Raw genomic sequence first — 6,063 nt, forward strand, 5'->3', positions numbered from 1 at the left:
AAAAGTTTATAATTTAGTTAGTTATCATCTCAGAAATACAGTAGTTTAAAAGTTTGGGGGACAGAATTTTTTTGAAATTATGTTTTTGTTTTTGTTTTTTTTCGGCAAGGATGCATTGAGCTGTTACAGTTAATGCTTTTAAAGGTGACAGCAAATACTTTTGAAATGTTTCAAAAGACGCTGTTTTGTTTTTTATTAACCCAAGAATCATGAAAAATTGTATCACAGTTTCCATAAAAATAAGACGCAACAAATGTTTTTCATACTGATAATAATCAGAAATGTTTCTTGAGCAGCAAATCAGCATATTAGAATGATTTCTGAAGGATCATGTGACACTGAAGACTGGAGGAATGATGCTGAAAACTCAGCTTTACATCACAGTAATAAATTACATTTTAAGATGCATTTAAACAGAAACATTTTCATTTATAATGGTTATTAATAATACGTTGTACAAGAAGGTCATTAACTTATTTCAAACTTTGTTTCTCTTACTGTTTCTTTCTTTGAGTCACTTTTTCTCCGGTTTTGAAAGGGATAATGTCAACTCATGGCTCTGTTTTTCTGTCCCATCTGTCTCTCAGAGCTCCAGTGATGCACCCAGCACTCCCAAGCTTAGTAAAGACCAGCGAGACCTCTTCTTCCCAGCATCGTTCTCCACGCCGTGCCTCCACACTCACACGCATCCAGCACCAGCGCAGGACCTGAACAAGAGCTCTCGACCGCTCCTCATACAGCCGCAGACACACAGCACTGCAACACAGCTCCACTGCAAGCCCTCCAGCCAACCCGACCAATCACAACAGAGAAAGACGCCCTGCCAGCCAATAGCAAGCATGGCCTTCTTGCGTCACACAGGTACGGCATCTATAGGCTTTCTTGTTTGCTTTTAAAATACTGAAATCATTTTGAAATAAATCTACTGTGTATAACACGTAGCATACTAAAATAGCATTCTATTCACTGCATATTGTGCAATATATAATTTGTATACTTATTAGTACAGCATGACTTAGTGAGTGTGCAGGTTTAAATTAATACACTTATCAGCTGACCAGTAGTCATGCACTGCTTTGGTTTGACACTCATTTGACGGTGCACACATGTGTCCAGCAGAGGGCGTGTTTGATCATGAAATTAAACACTCTGTTTATGATTTATACTTTATGTAACCACCACTGCATGCTAGTAGGGATCAACATGCAGCTTATAACTTCAGCAAAACTCTCATTACTAATACAGTAATGTTGTTGAGTCTGTCTGATTTCTTCCTCTATGATACACATGCAGAAAGACGTGTGTGTTCGCTGTGTCTCGTTTAGACAGATGAGTTCTTTGCTGCATACTCCGTTGCTAGGGAAACAAGGATGAAGCACCAGAGTACATGATTGTGTTAGGTGTGCATGTATACAGCAGAAAGGCTCTGTGTGTGTCCTTGAAGCCACATGAAAGTGCATGCACTACTACATAAACACAGGAAATGCAGTCGCAGTTTGCAGCATATTAAACCTCGTCAAATTCAAATGACATGGTCACCCTAAACATACTTAGATGCACAGAGACACTGGCACTGAATTATTTTCAGTGGACATATTTTATTCCGACACTTTAGTGAAGACTGAAAAATAAATGCAGACATTAAAGTCAATAACCTGCATCAAAAAAAAAGCTTAATAAATAAAATATAGTCATTAGAAAATGGCTAAACATTAAAAAAGGTAGAAATTAAATTTGCAGCTCACTGAAAGAAATTTAAGCGAAAAACTAAAATAAATATATGAAATATTACGCCAAATAGAAATGAATAACAAATGTAATCAAATTTAACTGCAGATTTAAAAATCTGTTAATTCAAAATACTAATAAATGCTGTAATAGTATATAAAAACTAATAGGCATTATGCATTTGATGCAGTAATACAGAATTCAGTTGATATTGCTGACACAAAATGTTTGGGTCTAAATGCTCTGTTTACTAATGGCGCGTGTCTCTGTGTTTGTGTCTGCAGAGGACAGAGAGGAGCCGGTTACTGAGGGTCTGCTGTACCGCCAGCAGGAGTCCCATCTGTGCCAGCAGATGAAGATGGCCACCGTCTCTCAGATTCCCAGCACACACGAGCCCCCGTCCTGCTCAACACACACCAGCACAGGTAACGTCTGCTCACAAATCAGAGCTTTTCTCCCATTTATTTAAGCAGCTAATATTTTATCTTCCAAGGACGCATTCAAAAAAAGACAGCTATAGAGACTTTTATAGTGTTACAAAACGATGCCTTTGTGAACTTTGTTCATTGAAGGGTCCTGAGAAAATATCTTGCTCAAGGGCACCTCAGTCGTTGTGCAGAACCTGATTTTACCAAGTGACACATGTTCCTGGGACAACATTATGATTAACCAATCAGATTTGAAGAACCAGTTTATAGATTTTGTGAAGTTTACGCTTAAAATCACTGTTTGTTGCTTGTACATCAGTGTCATTCATCTATCATATCCTCTGATTTTAGGGATTTCTCATGGTTAAGGTTAGGTTTAAGTGTAGGCAAATGGTCAACAATATATTTTTGGAGTAAAATGTTGTTCCAGGGTCAACAAAATATGTTGACCTAGGAACACATCTAACTCAGCAAAATCAGGACGTGCAGTCGTGATATTGCTGGCCCAAGACTCGAACCCGCAACCCTAGGGTTAGGAGTCAAACTCTCTAACCACTAGGCCACAACTTCCCCCACAATAATTAACAAAAATAATAATTAATATATTATTATAAATATATTATCTCTAATATATTATTATACAAATATAATCTCTACTTTAATTGCCCACATTTTCCAATGCTTTTATTTTGTCAATGATTTTTTACAGAAAGTGACGAGTCAAAGCAGGCAGATGCGAGTCGCATCCGGGCCAGAATTCCTCCCAACATGCCCAAACTGGTGATCCCCTCCACTGTCACTAAATTCCCCCCAGAGATAACAGTCACGCCCCCCACGCCCACCCTGCTCTCCCCGAAGGGTAGCATCTCTGAGGAGACCAAGCAAAAACTCAAGGTAGGTGTTCTTGTGTGGCTGATATTCATTCCTATTTCAGTGGAAAGCAGAATAGCCCTGTCTTCAGACACAGTGTCTCACAACATATCTGGAATCTGGTATTTGAAAGTATTTCCTTGTCTTTGTCTGGTTTTCCCATCAGAATGTGATCCTGTCCTCTCAGTCGGCAGCTAACGTGAAGAAAGACACTCTCGCTCAGCCTGCTTTAGAGGTGCAGGAGACGTCGAGTCAGGAATCCTCTCTGGAAAGCGAGTCGGATGAGGAAGATGACTACATGGACATTTGAACGGTCAAGCTGAGCTCTGAAGCGAAATCTCCTTGTTTAATTGTGTAGCTGTAGCTAATCGTTGACGTTTTTTCTTTAGCATATTTTTTCTCTGCCGAATGCACGTTTTTCATGGAAAGGGCTTTTTCCCACCCTGGCACTTGTGACCCGTTGGTTTGCTCCTCTGCTGCTACGTTTTTTTGTTGTTGTGCACGATCCTGCAAAGTGCCATTTGTACTGAAAACGACGCTCACACAGTGGAATCATGTACAAATGTCAGTACAAAATCCTTTCCTAAAGGATGGATTATGTAATATTGACAGTTTGTGTAATGCAATTTACTCTCTCAGAGTTTCCTGGGCATTAAATCCATCACAGTGTTGTTTACAGATATTAGAGGAAGTAAACTGTGCTTGACGTTTGGTAAAAAAAAAAAAAACATGATTCATATCACTACCAAGTTTTAATGGCATTGTAACCAAATGTGGAGATATCAGCATGCAAAGGTTGTTTCTTTTTTTTTTTTTTAACAGCCGTGTGTACAGGACATGTATCTCTGTTTTCCTGCTTATGTGTTTGTGCACGGAGCATCAAGTTTGATCGGTTGTCCATGCTTTAGCTACGTGCTTTTAAAGATTCTTCACAGCATCACAAGATTTCAATGATTGATTACTGTGTTGGTGATCATATATATATATTGGGAGTTTTTAAGCCCCCACAAGTTCCATTTGAGTTGTGTTACCGTTTCTGTCACACATTTTTTTACCTGATTTCATGTTTTCATTTGTAGTTTTATTATATTTCCTATTGAGGATCATAAACTGAAAGGGTAAACATGTCAGTTTTATCACCAGCACTGAGAAGATGTGACTATTATTCGTATCACAATTGAAGTAAGAATGTGATTGAACTAGCTACCGAAGAATTTACTTAATGTTTCATTTTTCTTTTCTTTTCAAGATTATGCCAAGATGTATAAATTACAAATTTTGGAAATAAGTGTTTAGAAATGGTGCTGATCCCTTATTTTTGGCTTTTTAAAACAATCTTTAAATGGGAATTTCACCCAAAAATGGCATTTTGTTTATCATTTACTATACTCGTATTGTTTTTGTGTGGAACACAAAAAGAGAAAGTTAATGGAATGTTCACGCTGCTCTTTTCCATACAATGAAAGTGGATGGAGACCAGAGGGTGTCAGGGTCCAAAAATGACTAAAAGCACTAAAAAATTGTGCATATAACTTGTGCATGATATTCCAAGGCATTTGATACTTTTGCATGAGATACAGACTCAAATGTAAGCAATTTAATATCTCCTCTGCTGCCGCTCTGAGATCTCATTGACATTTGTGTATATTCCGGGAAGGTACATCAAACTGATTTTCAGTGAATAATGAATTACATTTTGGACTGTTCTTCAAAAAAGACTATCAAATGCCTTTGAAATCTTGAAATATTTTACATAAGACATATGAACTGCAGTGTTTGCAGTGTGAGTCTTTGTTCACCATTCACTTTTATTTTATGGAAAAGAGCAGCATGAAAATCCTGCCAAACATCTCCATTTAGAGTTTATATTGACAAGCTAGTAAAGAAATGAAGAATGAAACTTACTTTTGGGGTAAATTTTTCCTTTTACCAAAGAGAAATGCCCAAACGTTAGTTGTATTGAGATTATGTTCTTGACGTGTGGGATTTTGTTTCAATTTGGAGGAGCACTGCTTTCTCCTGGAGCATTACATTGGTGATTTTCTTTTCAAGTCGATGATTTTGTCGTGACGTGTCTGTATGTGGACGTCGCTCGTGGTGGTGCTGGTCGTGTTTCCCCACCAGATCATTTCCAGTTCTGTTCTACGGAAAAATTTAGACGGAGGAATGTTTTTTACAGAACGTTTTCTACTTGTAGACAGATAAATAGCTACCAGTATTTTTTTGAGTGCAGAATTTTTCAATACAAGAAGAAAAGACTTTGACAGGATGAAATGTTTCGATGCACTGGGCATGTGTGACCAAACTACCTGTAAACAGATAAAGAGATGTTTCTATTTTTTCCTCTTTGTAAAATAATATTTTGTTTGTTGTTGTCTTTTGTATGCTGTTTCTTTGCTGGTGTTATGAATGTAAGTGGATATATGCTCTGGTCTCAAGGGACGGAGGTTTATGGGGTATTGCTGTCCTCAGGCTTATTTTTCTGAGAAGGTTGATATTTCTGACTTGCTGCATCACAAAACCAAAAATACACTTACAACATTTTTACCTGATCTTTGTTGTTTGGTTATTTTTTGTGATTACAAAGACATCATGAAATCAAAATCAAGAGTTTTGAGCTAATGCTAGTGTACACATTTTATTACCACAAGTTACCCATTCGTAGATGATTTTGTGTATACACATGCATGCTGTTTCTATAAAATCCCTCCAGTTTTGGACCTTTATTCCATAAAGGGAGTTATGAGAAGTGATGACATCAGCTCCTTAAAGTCACCCTGCAATCCTCTTGGGCTGAAGACCACCCCGTCTTTTAGCTAGGCCATGTCAAAGGCTGAGTCCAGGCTGGTGTGAAGCCCTCAAACTTGAGGAAGGCCATTAAGCCCCATTAGCAGCTCCCAGAGGTTTCTTATGAAGTGCTGCCAATGTGTCATTTAGTCCCTTTGTCAGGCACACTACACTCTGGGTTTGTTTTCTTACGTACAGGACCAAATGTGTGTCAGATCTTTTTTAGGGGATGTGGGGGTAGGTGGTGATT

General features: G+C 38.1%; 1 pseudogene; it reads left to right on the forward strand.

The window, feature by feature from the left end:
- Positions 1 to 5,578, forward strand: part of LOC127964187 (calcineurin-binding protein cabin-1-like) — a 72,507-nt pseudogene extending 66,929 nt beyond the window's left edge.
- Positions 5,579 to 6,063: the final 485 nt, after the last annotated feature.

The sequence above is a fragment of the Carassius gibelio genome, chromosome B8, assembly GCF_023724105.1.
Source record: "Carassius gibelio isolate Cgi1373 ecotype wild population from Czech Republic chromosome B8, carGib1.2-hapl.c, whole genome shotgun sequence".
Lineage (NCBI taxonomy): Eukaryota > Metazoa > Chordata > Actinopteri > Cypriniformes > Cyprinidae > Carassius > Carassius gibelio.